At 33.7% G+C, this 17,285-nt stretch overlaps 1 long non-coding RNA gene across 1 annotated transcript in view; it reads right to left on the bottom strand.

The window, feature by feature from the left end:
* The window catches only part of LOC145682781 (uncharacterized), a 447,269-nt gene that overhangs the window by 258,399 nt on the left and 171,585 nt on the right, over positions 1-17,285 (bottom strand). The window contains exon 3 of the long non-coding RNA XR_014130954.1: positions 5,810-5,833. This is a non-coding gene — a long non-coding RNA (uncharacterized LOC145682781). The remainder of the gene's footprint in view (positions 1-5,809; positions 5,834-17,285) is intronic.

Genomic DNA, 17,285 nt, shown 5'->3' with positions numbered 1-17,285 from the left:
GTCTTAGATTTACTCTTTTTATAGCCCCTCTCTGTATTGTTCCCGTGCACATTGTCATTTAGGTTTTCTTCTTACTTATCATCCTTTACAGTGCCTTCCACTTCATTGTTCTAGTTTGCAAGTGTTTCCTGCAAGAAACGTTTCTGTTCTCAGATATCAGTGCTATGTCAACAATAAACCTGACTGTGCTGAAAACATGACCATTTACCTTTACGCCTTTCTCGATCCTATCCATTTTATTCATAAATTCTTCAATGGAAACGTTAAAAAGAAGAGGTGAACATGCTCATCCTTGCTTTACTCTTTTATGTATTCCCGCTTCCATTTGATCTCTTCCTATAAAAGCTGCCTTGTTATTTTAAAGCTGTTATATCATTGTCCTGTCTCTGTAATCCAACTCCAGTTTCTTCAACGCTTAGAACATGATATTTCACTCTACCTTGTCAAAACATTTCCCTATATTTACAAATGTACTGTTCAATGATAAACCGTAGGCTCGGTTTTGCTTCCCCTAATTCCGTTTTCCTCCTTAATCCAAACTGGTCGTCGGATAGCCGTTATTCGACTTTCGTTCCACTCGTTTTGTGATAATTTTGCACAGTATTTCCCATGCACGGGAAAACAAATTTATATGTAAAGTCAAAATATATATGTTCATATTGACATTATTGGCGAACATCCACACAATTGTATTGCATATGGCATTAATATGCCAATATTTCCATACTAAAGAGTGAGGACGAAAATTCACGGCGGAGTGTTATGTTGTGCTAGGGAAATCAAGAGACTATCCAGTTTCGTTCGTGTACTCATTTACTTTCAGTTGACAGTTAGCTTCGGACAAGCATGAGCTATAACGATTTTTTGTGTCTGCTTTATATACGAATCTCTTTGTTAAAAAGATGTATGTCTGGCAAGCAAACTTTGTTGGAAACAACATAAAACTGATTTTTTAGCAATTTATTTCGTTTATGAAAAAAATTTGTAGGTGCACCTTGTTATTTATCATTTATTAGCTTCATAGGATATAAGGGCAACATGTATATACTATTGAGAACGAAGTTAAACTATAAAATAGATTACACATAATTAATCTACCAGAACTTAAGTAACAAATAACATCTTGTCTACACATTTGAAATTGACTTCTACTTGAAAGGCAAAATATGTTTGCTTTTATCAATAATTATGACAGAAACTAGAAAATTTAAACACTTAAGAAATTGAGTTAATATCTATTTCTATCAAACTGTAATAATTGCGATGTAGTGGCACAGTGGGTTTCAATTTAACATGTAAAGATGCAAAGTAAGTAATATGTCTACCGAGACAGGTACAGTTATTGAGATTGCCATAACATGCCATTAAAAAGATTTCATCCCACACCAAAATTACAATCTAAAATTATATAAATCAATCTTATCTTTTCTTTTAATCCAATATTCAGTGGTGTTATGCATGAAAAAGCAGTATGAAATTTGTAGTATATCAACTTGTAATATCATCTTGATTTTTCAACACACATTGACACATATCAATAATTTACTTGCTACTAAGGGTAGATCTATTTCGCTTATGGATAAACATTTTATGTTTAAACGAAAAAACTCATTGAAAATAATTATTTTAAATGAGACTCATAACAAGAATCAGTTACTACATTAGCAAATATTAAACAATCTAAATTGTGGTCAATTTGTTTCCATCACCTAATAGGTGTTGTGTATTAAGCCTTCAAATATTTTTCCTGGGTCATATACAATACGCAGTTCACACCAAGCGTTATCAGGACTGTTAATTTCATCGTATTGAATGTTCAATATTTTCTGAACAAGTTGAAGTAATACTCAGTCAAATGAGAGATTCTGTATAAGTATGGGCTGTAGATTGACTAATAGCATGTACACAAAAGACAAACAAGTAGGTACATGCTTATTATTTCACTCTAATGCAAACAATGTAAGTGTTGAACATAACAATTTTAGGGGTTTAGAAGGAACACTGAGACATTGAATACAAGAACGGATAGATATAATTGGCCTAATATATGGTTCGATATTTTATATAATTTTGTTAGTGCACGTCTTCATAGTTCAAAGATAAGACATAGAACTTAATTTTAGCACGGTTAGTTTGCAAAAACACTAAATTATACTTGGAATTTATCAATTTACTTCTTCCCTTCTCTACCTTTGTTGTCTGCTAATTGAGGAAAGTTATTTGCTTTTAGTATGATTGAGTATTTCATGAACACGGAACACGCTAATATTAGGTGGAATTCCGCCTACCAGACCATATATTGGCGGAATTACCTAAGTATTACTTTAAATAATTTCTTATAATAAGTTGTTGTTAAAACTGTTAAAGAAAAAATATTTAAATAACTAGATATAATACTTTGTTAATTGATTTTGTCCAATTGTGGTTGCACATTCTTACCTTTCGGTCTCCAAGCTCATCTCCTTTCCATATTCAACTCGGAAATTTTTATGAGCTTTAAAATAATAGCGGGAAAGAATTTGGACTAATTATCATTGGTCCATTTGGACTAATTGGACTAATTGGACTAATACATAAATTAACATAACACCATAGCACTTGGGTTCCATGAAAGGTGCTTGTGAGGGAATAATCATATTTCCTTTGCCTATTATTATATATTCTATATTCTCCGTAATTAAAATTTGAAAGTAGGGTGTGGTTCGTAAGTAAATTTATTTTAATGAAAATATCGTGGATGTACACCTTTATTATTTATTTATTTATTTATTTATTTATTTATTTATTTATATCTTTTCAACTGACTTTTTCTAAAGAAACTCCTTTGATTATGAAGTTTTAGTATTTCCTATCGCTCCACGTTTGTATTATCGGGTAATATATATACCCAACACATTGAAATTATTGTTTACTTTTCTTATTATTGTTTTTGTTGTTAGTGGTAGTTAAGATGGATCTCGCAAAGATAGGAATACAAAGTAGAAACTGGATGCAATTAGCTATGGATAGAAGTCAGTGGAGAGCTTTAGTGAACGCGGCACTGAACCTCCGGGTTCCATAGGCCATAGAGTTAGTTAGTTAGTTAGTTAGTGGTATTAATATCGCGTCGAACAATATGCTTAGCTCAAAAAAAAAATCTTTTCATGAGGTAGTAAATTTAAAGTAAACTTTTATCAGTATAAACACTTTTAGCTTTCATTAACATTTCAAATTATAAAATTTAATCATTGTAGTTCATTGAAGTACAGTTCAGAACTTTAATCATTTTTATTTCTGTCATTTTCGGAAGTGAACCGAATACTCACTTTGTGTGATAGGATCTGGATTAATGTATATTTAAATGTTTAGTTTGTAAGACGATAGCGATAATTTGTGAAAGCCCTGTGATGCCTTGCGAGATTAGAGGAATCACCGCGCAAGCGCTGTTATGTGAAAATATGTCCTAGATTTAATTTTTATTCCTTTTACAAATTGTGTAGGAACTATTTTTTTATTAGGCTTTTGGTGCAGACTGTAACAACAGTTAGTATTTCTTACATAGTGTAAACTTTCTTTTCGATTTCAGGAAGGCACAGGGTTATAGCTAGCAACGCTCGCTGATCAAGTAGCGTCCTATGGTAGTTAATAGTTGTTTTAAGTTGCACCATTTGTTACTCACTCTCCCTTATCTTGTTACGCTTATGCGAGTGAGCATGAGGTATATAAATCCAGGTAAGGTGCCCGATGTTAGAACAGCAAAACTCATACATATGCCTTGTTTTAAAAGAAAAACACTGAAGACGTTTCGGAGATTATTTCTGACATCAAGGAAGGCAAAAGTATAGACAAGCTTGGGTGCACATATGCTTCCTTTCGGAGTTATAGGATACCGATAACAAAACAAAAAAGATTCGAAACTCCGTAGCTCCAATGCTATTGGATCCATCCTGTATATTCATTGTGCCAAATGTCAAATATGGTTAGATTCTGAGATTTGTAACACACAGTCTATTGCAACAATAGAAGAATATTCCTAGAATCGTTTATAACAATTAGATTACCTCGTGTCAATATGCTACTCTATACCCATGGCAGATTTTTCAAAGTTGAATTCAATATAAGCGATATTTAGCAATTCGTTCATTTAAGTAGTGTTTAAATGCCCATATAATACCTACATGGAATGTCCGAATGATAGTTAAAATGCGCAAACACAAATCATGCGTTTTCTCCTGCCTGTTTACAAATTTTCAACTTTTTTTGAAAAAGTGCATATTTGAAGAGTTTTTTCCTTAAAAGTTGGACGATCTACCCATTCCTCAAAATCGAGCGACTGCTTGAATTCAAAAGTTGTCTAATTCCCTTGCCTTACATTGTCAAACTTTTATTAAAATACTTCTACTAATTAAAATTCAGCTTATAGTGCGATTGAGTTTTATTCAATCAGAGTTAAATAATCTATTTTATAGCTAGGAAAACATTAATTTATAATGCAAGATATACGAGTCAATAATATAAAAGCTGTATATGTGACTCATAAGTAAATATTCCAAAGTGAAACCCAACAGGCTGTGTTATTTCGGTAGATCATAACACCTAACATGAAATACGTAAAACAATGAAGACCTAGAAGTTTTATAGATATCTAATATGGTTCATTATTCCAAAATAGAATCAGATTTAAATTTATAAAAGATAATAGAAAATCTACATATTATATCCTTCAAAACTTTAAGAGATGTTCCAAAGGAAAGACAATGTAAAAATTAGTAAAATTCCCTAAGCGAAAGAAAAGTTCGTATGAAGGAAAGTGGGATAACAAAAATTATTTAGTGAATCTACTTTATAAGCTCTGCTGTCTTTAATTATACAAACAGCTCTGAGTGCAAAATGATCCTATATAAATATGTAGAACTCACTGTCTCTCTCTCTCTCTCTCTCTCTCTGTATACTGTTATTGTAATATATATATATATATATACAATAAATTCAAATTATTGCTCACTTTCTTTATTATTGATTTTGTTGTTAGTAGTATTAATATCGGGTCGAACAATATGCTTAGCTCAAAAAAATTCTTGAGTTAGTAAATTTAAAGAAAAAAATATCAGTATAAACACTTTTAGCTTTCATTATCATTTCAAATAAGAAAATTTAATCACTGTTGTTCATTCAAATACTGTTCAAAATTTTAATCATTTTTATCTCTGTCATTTTCGGAAGTGAACCGAATATACACTTTCTGTGATCGTATCTGGAATAATGTATATTTAAATTTTTAGTTTGTAAGACGATAGCGATAATTTGTGAAAACCTTGAGATGCCTTGCGAGATTAGAGGAATCGCTGAGCCATCGCTGTTAAGTAAAAATATGTCTTAGATTTAATTTTTATTCCTTTTATAAATTTTGAAGACATTATTTTTCTTACTGTATATAAACGTTATATATACAATACCGAATATTTATAATTATATGTGTTTAATGAAATATGAGAATCTTTTAGATTTTCTGCACGAAGGTCAAGATATAGCCATATCCGAATGATAAGGCGTAAGAAATTATAAAAGAAGAATTACATGAATCAAGACAATATATTCCGTGGAAGAACCTTGCATTTTAATCTAGAATAACAAATTGTGTAACCATTCGAACTTGAGAAGCACGAAGATTTTTTTTATATTTTCTTTTGCTTTTTTTCGTTAGTTACCTTAATTACCTGAAAGTACACGGTAGTCAGTCGAACGGAATATCGCGTTAGTTGTCGTCGTATATTCTTATCGTGCAGTTACCATATCCATGCAGGAGAAAGTGTACTTAAACAATTCTTACCTGGTCTTCCTTTTGATCGACGACCTGAAATTGTGAAAATTGTACACTTAGTACAGCTGTTTCTTACATGGAAATTATCAAATATATAATAGTTGAATACTTTGATAACAAAATAAAGACGATAACAAGATGAGCTGTTTTTTTTTTCTTTGAAATGTTGATTGCATCCATTTAATTTTATTATTAACTTTCGTGAAGTGAGTTCCTTTATTTTTGGCATACAGAAATATTAACTACCATTATATCTTCAAAACAGAACATGGTAGTAGCATTTTCCAAACAATAAAATCTTAACATTATGAATTAAGCATACTAGGCTCCTGTAATAAATGTCATTCTTGACACATATAAATACCAAGCAATGAAACTATCACAATCAGTCACAACTGTATATTTCTTGTTGTGAATCATACGAAGAAGCAGGGTCGAAGTGTGTAAATTTCTGGTCATTCTCTGATTTCTTGGTGCAGTAGCTTTGACAATGAAATCAATATACTGGAATCAATATTTCAAGTTCCAAATTACTATTTGAATATTTTCTTCCTGAGTAGTATAAATGTAGTTTTGAGCTAGTAGTCAACATATTTTAAGTCTTAATTCAAAATCCGGTTCCGAGCGCGAATGCGAAAACATGTTTCGGAATCTTAGAAGATATTTACAATGCATGTGTTTCACTTAATGTTTATAAACATAATATGGGTACTGTAAAAGAACTAACTTTTGCATTACACTTGTATGTCATATCGACTCTGCCCCTCGAAAAACCGCAATGTTACATTAGTGTTAAAAATTAGTTATGCCGTGCTAATAAGCCTCAAAGCTGCCACTCAGCGGTCTTATAATGTGATAATGGAATATTCCATTCTTTCGCCACAAAAATAAAAAATAATAGAAAAGCTTCAAGTTCTATCCAGGTAGGTATTGATTTTCTATGTCCTTATAAAACACAAAAGTTAAACTGACATGTACTATGTAAATACGAAAAATATTAATATAATATTGTTGAAGCAAACTACATGTAATATATGAACAGTAACTATGAGTACCTTTAATAATATACATGCAGACTGAAAAGTTAATTAACATATTTAAACTTCATAATAAAACATGTCCACTATTCCATGTGGATATATTTCAGACAAAAGCATAAGGATGAAAATGCTGACTTCAGTAGTAGAACGTTAAGAGTATTGAAAGATAAATCATCGGTCCATGTACATTGAATAAACTATTTCTATATGATTCAATTTTTAACTAATATACTCAATAATACATATGTTAAGTTACACGTGAGTTCTTTATTCTCACGGTTCCAAAACGAAAAATGTGTCCCAAAATCAAGTGCTTTGAGTTTCATTCATTTGTTGTCTTAGAAGCAGTTTTGTGATCCTAGTCCAGGTTTAGCAATATCTGGAGAATGCCAAGTATTTCATCTTTTATGACACGGAGGAAAAACTTCTCCTTCCTCACCTCAACAATAGGACTGTGGGTAAATGAAAATTTTTAAAACTTTTCTCTCCCTTGGCGGAACTGTTTTATGCTTTGATATGCTTTCCTGCTTTGATATGCTTTTATGCGTTCCTTTTCGTAACTCCATCTAGATATATTCTATCACTGGTCTTGATCGTCCTGACTTTCCTTTTGCCTTTCCCTCCATCCACACGGTGATCCAATCATAGTGCCGAATCAGATTCCAAAAATTGCTGTCTCTTCCTTTTTATATCACCTTTATTATCTGCCGTCCTTAGCGTCCTTTAGTACTTATTAATACCTTTTCCTTTCGGATCATGAGATGCGCAACATTCAGCGCTAATAGTTCCTTTAAAATGCCTACAGCTTATATATGTCAGATTTTCTCACTTTCGACGTCTCTGGTCCGTTCCCGCGCTCCATACCATCATCTTAATAAATCGTTGTCGAACACCATATGACAAACTTCTTGATTTTAGCAGTCATCTTTACGCATTACATACATGTTTAGCCTGCATTATTTTTGATCTTCCACTGCTTCCGTCCAAGAATAATAGATTACTTAAAAAGGGGAAATTCATTGGGTCTTCAATTTTATCTTCCTTAAACCATTAATTTGTCTCTTTCTGTCCTGCTCTTGTTCTCTTTATCATTTTGGTTTACTTCTTATTTATCTTCATATTGCATTTTTTGGTGACTGTTTAGGTACGCAAGTGCTTCCTTCATCTCCTTTTTCTTTTCCAGTATCCGTGCTATGCCAGCAACTAAACCATATTGTGATCAAATCTTACCATTTACAAGCAATTTGCGACTTTCTCGTTTTTTATTAATGGATTTGTCAGAGCCTCTTCTATATAGACGTTAAGCAGGTAAGATGAAAGTCAACATTCATGCGTTAAATCTTTACTTATGCTTGCTTCCTTTTGATATCTTCATATATCAGCTGTCTCATTACTGTGTAGTTGATATATTATTATTGTGTCTATGTATTTAATCTTTAGATCAGTCAACGCTCTGAACACTGTATTAAAATCTAGGTTTTCAAACGACTTTCTTATATCTACAAATGCTTTAACTAATCATTTTTTATTCTTACTCAGTATTGTTTCCATTATTACCGTTTTCCCTCTTGAATCCGAACTTGTCCTTCAATAGCTGTTCTTCGATATTCTTTTCCATTAGTTAAGGGGTAATTTTGCACAGTATTTTTGAATCACGGGAAAGTATACTTATATGTAAAGTCAAGCTATATATTTTTATGTTGGAATTATTCGTGAACACAAACATAAATAATGTTATTACTTATGATATTAATATGTTAAGGTTCCAGAATAGAAAGTAATGTAGGTAATTCACCGCGGCGTATTAGATTGTGCTCTGTGGAAATGAGGATGATATTTTGTTTCGTTTATTTAGTCATTTACTTTCACTCGGCAGTCATCTTTGGACAAGGATCAGCTATAACGAATTCCGTGTGACCGATTTACATATATGATAACACCAGTGATGATTCAAACTTGAAAGATTACCAATATTTGTTAGTATTGAAAATAGTATGAATAATATTTCACATCAAAGTCGTTTTGTACATCTCCTCTGCGCTCCTAAACTCTCCAATTATCAACAAGAGACGTCCATAACAATATTTAACACATTATACATCCAACTTCATTTATAATCTCACTCTACATACTATTCGGCAGATATTAAGGCTTCTAATCCATAGAGATGAATAATTTACATCACCGTGGCAACGATGCTTAAAGTTATAATTATACCTTAAGGGATCATATTTTAACACAGTTGTAAGTATGATGTCCAGAAAGACTACCGGAATTCATTGTAGACGCTGCAAAAGACATCCATATACTCGCTAGCTACTTCTTCAGTGAATTATTAGCAAGATAGTTGTTTGGTATTTAGATAGGAAATTTTAGATTTCAGGTTACAGTGTGGCATCTTTATTGCACCATATCAGTAGTTGGTCTATCAATTTCGGGTTTCCGATGGAATTCCATTTAAATTTTGTGAAAAATATGTTTTCCCTTTATTACACTTATTCAAAGTACATTATCAACTTTGTAATCTGTAGCACTTCTCAAATATCTTCTCTGGTCCTTGCTTCGGGTATCAATCGGTTATGTGAAAGAGCTGTTTAGAATGACAAACTACAAAGTAGTAGCTTTAGAAGGCTAAAAGTTTAAATTGAAATTCATCGCCCCTGAATGATATCGTTTATTATTTTTTTTCCAATTTTATATTTATATATCAGCGGGTAATGTTTCGCGCTTGTGAAACCAGTATGCCACTCGCACCATTCAGCATATTGCGAGAGAAGTTGGGACTGGTAATTTATAACCACACAATAAACCTGTATCGAACCCGGCTTAATAAAAAACACCACATTGCACGCACACCCGTGTTGTAACCTGAATATTACCGGGGAAAAATATACGGCTGTGAAAGTATTTGACTTTAAATAATACTGGACTCAGTGACTAACTGGTAGGAAAGAAACCTCTATTTGCTTCAGCTTCGCACAAAAACACTAGTGGTTGTTCGAGAATTTAGAAAAAAACATATTCGCGATTTGCCCTAAGTAAGAAATTAGAGTTTCAACTTACCGGTGATACGCTTGAATGTCAGAAAGTTGTTTGATATTTTCAAGAATGTAGTTCTTTAACCAGAGGCGACCACCGCCAAATCTGATACCGCTTATTTTGTTTGTTTGCGTGTTTCTGTTGTTGATGTTGTGTCTGTGTGTGTTTGTTGTACATATAATATAAATCGACCATTATAAAGAAGGACATTTTGTAGAGATCTTCATACAAGTTGTAAAGATATTCATACCGGACATCTTGTAAGTTGTAAAGATCTTCATACAAGGTTCTTTAAGTAACCTTCATTGTACGGGTGTTGGGTTTTATGCGATAGCTTGCTTTTTTTCTCCAACAGTGATTCAATTTTCGTAATTAAAACCAACTTGCATTCAAGACTGGGTAGTTAGTCTCTCTTATCGGTCTTACTTGTTCGCAAAATAATGAGAAAATTGCAAGAAGTCTCACTTAGAAACGGCAAGTCTCAGATTAGAACAAACACCAAAAATAAAGATAACTTAGTACTACGTTCTTGCACTATTAGATGACCTAACTTGGAGTAGTGGGTAGCATATTTCTTAAAGCAAAGAGGCAAATTATATTGCTTAGTTTTTATTACAATTTAAGAACAAAGAAAAGTATAAAGATTAATCAAAAAGCGTCACACAACACGAGTTACAACTTTTAATAATAAACACATATAAAATCAACCAGAACTTAAAAGATCAAGAACTAATCCTGCTAGAAAGCGAAGTCCAAGCCATGTCATATCAATGTTTTAAAAACATATAAGTTTCGAAGTTGGGCAAGTCTAACAGAGAATTGAAAGAAAGTGACTATCTGTGAATGTAGACCAGTAGCCTCTTTGCAGGAAACATGCTGCTAAGTCGCAAGCGAACAATTCCCGTATGTACACGGCGTTCATCCCCGTGGGAAAATTTTGGCCCTAAAACCGTTGTCAGGGGGCCTAGAACTGCCTAAACCAGTATGTTGCTATGCTAGAGTAAAGAAGTATACTCTTGGACTACTAGCAGTTAAAGAATCAAGATGAAACACGCCCTTTCGTCTTCTTGTCGTATATTGGACAGTTATTTGAACCCCGCCCTACTCCTCCTGCAAAGGCGAAGAACATAAGCGAATTAGCCCCTTGGTCCTATTCCCACGAAATACCTGTAGGTTATGAACTGAAGACGTGATCGAAGCTTCTCAGCAGCTTGTATGAAATTGGTCTTAGTTGCTAACGTAAATATTGTATTTCATGATTTTCAGCGAAATACATTCACATACTAAATCGTGTTGCTAAAAGTTAGGATCATATGTGGAAAAAGTTTAGCCCTGGGAACGTTCCCTGGGTTGCTAAGATGAATATGATTGTTTTGAAACGTATTGGATTCCATTGATTGGACATAATCTAATAACGGAAGCATCTCATCTCATTTGATAATGTTTTCACAACGTAGAATGAAAATCTGTATACTCATACAAAACAAGGGCACATTCCCATAGAGATATCTGTATAAACAAAATGAAACATGACTTTCTGAAGTCTGATGTGAAAGGTATTATCTTATGTCTGCATTGAAACCGTGACGAGATATGCTTTCGATGACTAGTATGCGACCCCGATTATTGAAAACGTGTGTGATCGTGTTATGATATATTTGTCAAAGGTAATCAGTTATATGTGTATGTGTGTGTGTAGACCTGAAAAAAGAATAGTTGTAAGATAGAGTTAACAGAGAAAAGCTGTAATTATTCTTCATTTTTTTTCAGTTCATACAGAAAATGTGTTTCCACCAAGTGAACTTTGTTGTGGAGAAACACTGTGTGCGGGATTTCCTCGGAGTTCTCCCGTTTCCTTCCACTTTCTTAAATAAATGTTGAATAAATGTTATCATCAGACGTTTTTATGAAAATAGGTAAGTAAAAAATATATTATTAAAAATATTACGGTCTATGATTATCCCCGAAAGAATAAAACAGTATGTTATGTCTTCATTTAACTATAAATGCACTATAGACAGTGTATTTACTTTGCGTTTCCGTATTTTATACTCCCACGTTTAGAAATCTTTTAGTTTTACGTCACACAGCTATGCCTGCTATTTTAATGAAGACGGTGATGGTGAGAAATGAATGATATGTTTGAACGAAGACAGTGAAAGGAAACGGGATAACTCCGAAGAAATCCCGCACATGGTGTTTGTCCACAACAAAGTTCTCTTGGTGGAAACAGGATTTTGAACCTGGTGCATGGGGTCATAGGTCATAAACAATAGGTGAAAGCTCTACGACTGAGTCACTGAGGCCCCCTGCCGAAAAGGTATGAAAAATTGGCCATGGTCTCAGAACAAGACGAATCGAAGATATCATTGATAATATAATATGATAGTTTTAAGTAAATTGTATATCTGTCTGTCTGTCTGTCTGTGATCTGGGGATCAGACAAGGGAGCCAAAAAGTTACTAAATATGGTCATGGTACTAGACAAAGACGAAGCGTTTTGGGGAGTTCAACCCGGAACCCATGCACCATAGGTGAACGCTCTACCACTGAGCCACCGACACCCCTAATGAAAAGCTATTAAAATATGATGAGAAACGAGGCCCCCACGAGCTAAGATCGTACCAGGGAAAAAATGAAATGAAATCTTTGAGTTTTACGACCCACGTCTATGGCGATTAAGCTAATGGGAAATCTAAGTTTTACGTTCCACAGTTATGCCGGCTAGGATAGCGGAGACGGTGATGATGAGAAATGAATGAAATGTTGGAATGAAGAAAGTGGTAGGAAACGGGAGAACCCAGAGAAAATCCACGTACACGGTGTTTGTCCACCACAAAGTTCACTTGGTGAGAACACGATTTTAAACCTGTGAACCCATGCAACAGAAGTAAACGCTCTACCACTGAACCACCAAGACCCCTGATGAAAAGGTATCGAAATATGGTAAGAATCGCTGCCCCCGAGCTAAGATCGAATCAAGGACCCCCAAGTACTGAGCCACCGTGTCCCCCTAAGTGAATAACGATAGAATTAAAAATATGTGGAACGGGAGAAACAATGAAATGAAATCTTTGAGTTGTTTTTCCAACGCTTATGACGATTATGTTAATGGGAAATCTGTAAGTTTTACGTCCCACAGTTCTGTCGGCTAGGCTAAAGAAGACGGTAATGATGAGAAATGTTGGAACGGAGAAAGTGGGAGGAAATCCACGTACTCGGTGTTTGTCCACCAGAAAGCTCACTTGGTTGGAACAGGATTTTGGACCTGGGACCTTGCACGTACACGATGTTTGTCCACCACAAAGTTTACTTGGCGAGAACAGGATTTCAAAACTGTGACCACATGCACCAGAAGTGAATGCTCTAACACTGAGCAAACGAGACCCATACAACGAGAGAGAGAGAGGGGGGTCAAACCAAAACACTCATGCAGGGCCGCTCTGTTCAATGATGATACTCTGAACTCATTAATACATCATCTAAGGGGTTGATGTTGGGTGTCTCCAGGGTTGGTATCGAGGCATGTAAAAATAATTTAAAATGATCGATATTAGTGTGAAATTTATAGTTTTCGGGGCCACCGTGTTCAATGATGATACTCTGAACTCGTTAGTACACCATCTAGGGGAGCTGAAGTTGGGGTCTCCAGGGTAGTATCGAGACACGTAAAAATAATTTAAAATGAACAATATTAATGTCAAATTCATAGTTTCCGGGGCCCCTGTGTTTAATGATGAACTCAATAACACATCATCTAAGGGGCTAGACGACCTTTAAAATGAGTTTCCGTATTTGCTACGGAATACAAATATCATACTGAGCTAAGTGATAACTTTCGTAATCATTCAGACATCGTACCCTCGTAAGAGAGAGAGAGAGAGAGAGAGAGAGAGAAATATTTCAGTTTAACATCCCACATATATGCTCCTTACGTTGTAAAACGGACGATATTAGTGTCAAATACATATTTTTAGTGGTCGCTGAAACTCTGAAAGAATAAGTAGAAATTTAACATACAGAACGTTTATATATTAGACAACACACTTGAAGCAGGCTGTGAACATACATTTGTTTCACTCGCATGGAATACGAAAAAAAGTTATAAACCATTTTAACTACTTAAAAGGTATACTATTTTTTCCCTTGAAATTTCCGCTTTTTCCGTATAACGAATTGAAATCTATGTGTGTATATATACTGTTTATATTTATTTGCAATATGGATATAGGTAACGATATCCATTTCTTTTTTATTTTAGGTTGAATACCACTAAAGATACGTGTATAGTCCTTTCCTTATCCTTACTGATATTATTATTCCTTTGTTAATTACTTATATATAGCCCTTCTTATTTATTCGTATATTCTTTTAAAACACTTTTATTTATAATCTATTTTAAATAATACTTATATATCGTCTATTTACTATTTACTTATACCTATTGGAAAATATATATCTTTGCATTACGTATATACATGTGGTGGTAAAAATGGAAAACAAGTGTACACAAGACTCGTTACAAGAGATTCCGTATTTATTAATGACATAGAAGAAGAAGAGCAGATCGTAGTAAATAAAGAGACGCAAGATCGTCTAAGAGAAATAGGTGCCGTAATAGGAATAGAAGAGGAAGAAGGAGAACTTCATGAAAGGAAGAAGTTCGGATTGAAGTACCACAACATGTCCCAGATTGTCGCGTGGAAATTGTTCATTTCAGAGAAATATCTTAAGACAAATTCGTTGAATGCAAACTCCGTGCAGGTATTTGAGTAAGTGTTTACGTTGTTAAAGCAGCTTTACTATTACTGTGAGCTGTTCTTAATCATCATCGGTAGGCGTGAGTTATTTTGTGGCCGCCCGTAACAGGAATGGTAAATTCCTGATTCAACTCATATCATCTTGCAGCTTTCAATTACAATTTTCACTGAACTGATACGCAAATACTTATCTCATTGAAAGAGGAAGAACACAGCTCGATCTTTCAAGACCGACGAGAATTCTGCAGATCATCACCGCTTTTGAAAACACAAACATATATTGTTCTTTGTAATTTAATAATTTATGAACATGAAGATTAGTTGCCGTACGGTTCATAAGAGCCTTTAATTCAATATTACTTGTGACAAAAACCTAGGAACATCTATTTTGACAACAACTATAGCACACTTAAAATATTTTGCGAAGAATGGGGAAACTATTATATGCAGTTGAAAGAATAGATACAAACAAATAATGAAATGGGGTTAGTTTAGGCTCTTTCAATGTAGATATTTTGCCTTGGACAGATAAGAATGGACTGACGATTGTCGATGGTGACTATAATAGGAGCATATTTGATGAGATCCTTGTGTTCTCAGTTATTCTGAAGTAGAATCGCCAACAAAGAGAAACCAGTCTGATATGCGACAATTGCAACAAGAAACTACATTGATGTTTCCAATAACTCAAGCAACTGTGTAACACAGGACTCATAAAACAAGACTGACATGAAGACGATAAGTTTAATCAAAAATAAATCCATAAAAGTTTTCAGGTCAATAAAACTGGGCAGGACGGCGACACTGCATGGTGACGCGAATGTGCTTCTATCATCAACTTACAGACAAACAAGAACACAAAAATATAACAAATTGTTAAGTATTACGTGAATTAGGAAACTGCATATTATGCACTATACGAAAGAATGATTATCTGTATGCATGTACAAAACTAATGCATGCACTATGCAAAAACTTTGATATTTTTTGATAACTTCACATACCAGCGGACATGCGGTAATTCTATTCATTGTAGAACACCATAAAACAATTATTTTTCAAAAGAATTTATTGTAACACACAAGAGTAAAATTATTTGCTTGAAACGTTTCAACGTGACTACGTATTAACAAGCCGCTAAACCATCCTAGAGGATTTCATAATCTGTCATACATGACAAATGAGAAAATCACCTAGTACAATTTGATTTCCATAAAAATGAATAAAATGGAACTTTTACACAAAGATATACTCGTAGTTTCATCAAAATCAATTATTATTACTCTTGTGAAGACTAATATATATGTTTTCCTACGCTGTTGTCTGATGGATCAAGGTGAAATTTTCAGTTTAACTTCAGCATAAAATAGGACATATAAATACATTTTATTATTCAACTAGAAAAAACTGGCGAGATGGGTTTTTAAGGGTTAATTTTCTTAAATGTCTCTCAATTATTTTTGTATTCTGTGTTACGTAAACTGAAAGCCTACACTCTTAGAAATCGAGGGAAGTATACTATTTCCAGTTCTTCATTGCCGGTGGGAACACTGGCACGAAACCATACTTGTACTTCCATTAAAATCGAATATTACGAACCCTATGTAAACTGCAAAATGCATATTTCATCCTGTGCAATTTGGTGTATCAATGTAAAATTTCAGTTTAATTTGAACATAAGTAAGGACACATAAATTCATTTATCACTCATCTATTTTTTTAATTTCTGCCTAGCAATAACTAAAGGAATGGCTAGAAGAGACATTTCAGATTATCTTTCTTATATTTCCTTAAATTATTATTCCATTATACGCAGACATTTCCCGTTCATTATGTAACTGAAAGCCTAGACTCCTACAAATCAATAGAAGTATAACTTGTTCCAGTGTTGTATAGGCGGTAGATATATGGTCATTACAAACATTCTGCCGATGTATGTAAATAAACAATTGTGGTAAAGGGTTAAAAGCCTCATGAGACTGCTTTTGCACTTGTATATTGACCAACTAGTTTTTTTATAATTCTAAGAACCGTGAGGAACACTACTAATACAGTGGCGAAATTTGTCCAAAGGGGAGGGGATTTTTCACCCTCTTGGCACTTGCTCAGTAATCCTTAGAACTCCGCCACAAGTCTATAATTGTATACAATTATCAAGAACATACCTTATCCTGACTTCTTATTTAATTATAATATCATGGTTTGAAATTTGATAGGAAAATACACTGAATAAATTCCCATCAATTTTACAAACTTTGTCTTAACATAAGTGTTTCCGGTGATCAGTGGCGTATTTAACTTTTTTGGTGGCTTTCGTAACGTTATTGTTTCAAAAGTGAAAATTCTGCACGCTATTTATTTAGTTTAAAATGTTGAATAAAGTTTCATTGGGATAGAGCCCGGAAAGCCATCCTTAAAACGTCACTGCTTACGTCTGTGATAGAAAGTTCCATGTAAAAACTTCCGTATTAAACTATTCTTTATTGATTCATTACAGAGTTAATTTCCTTAGACAATTGCCAATCCAAAATTTCGATGTTTAGTAACCTACTGTCGAAGACTCTACTACATTTAAAATTTCTCTCACAGAATGAATTTTCTCTCAATCGTGAACCATTTCGTCGATAAGAATTGAAGCTCACGTAC

This window comes from Thermobia domestica, chromosome 4, assembly GCF_964235325.1.
Source record: "Thermobia domestica chromosome 4, izTheDome1.hap1.1, whole genome shotgun sequence".
Taxonomy (NCBI): Eukaryota; Metazoa; Arthropoda; class Insecta; order Zygentoma; family Lepismatidae; genus Thermobia; species Thermobia domestica.
The sequence above is the reverse complement of the archived record's forward strand: the minus strand, read 5'-3'. Positions and strand labels throughout refer to the sequence as shown.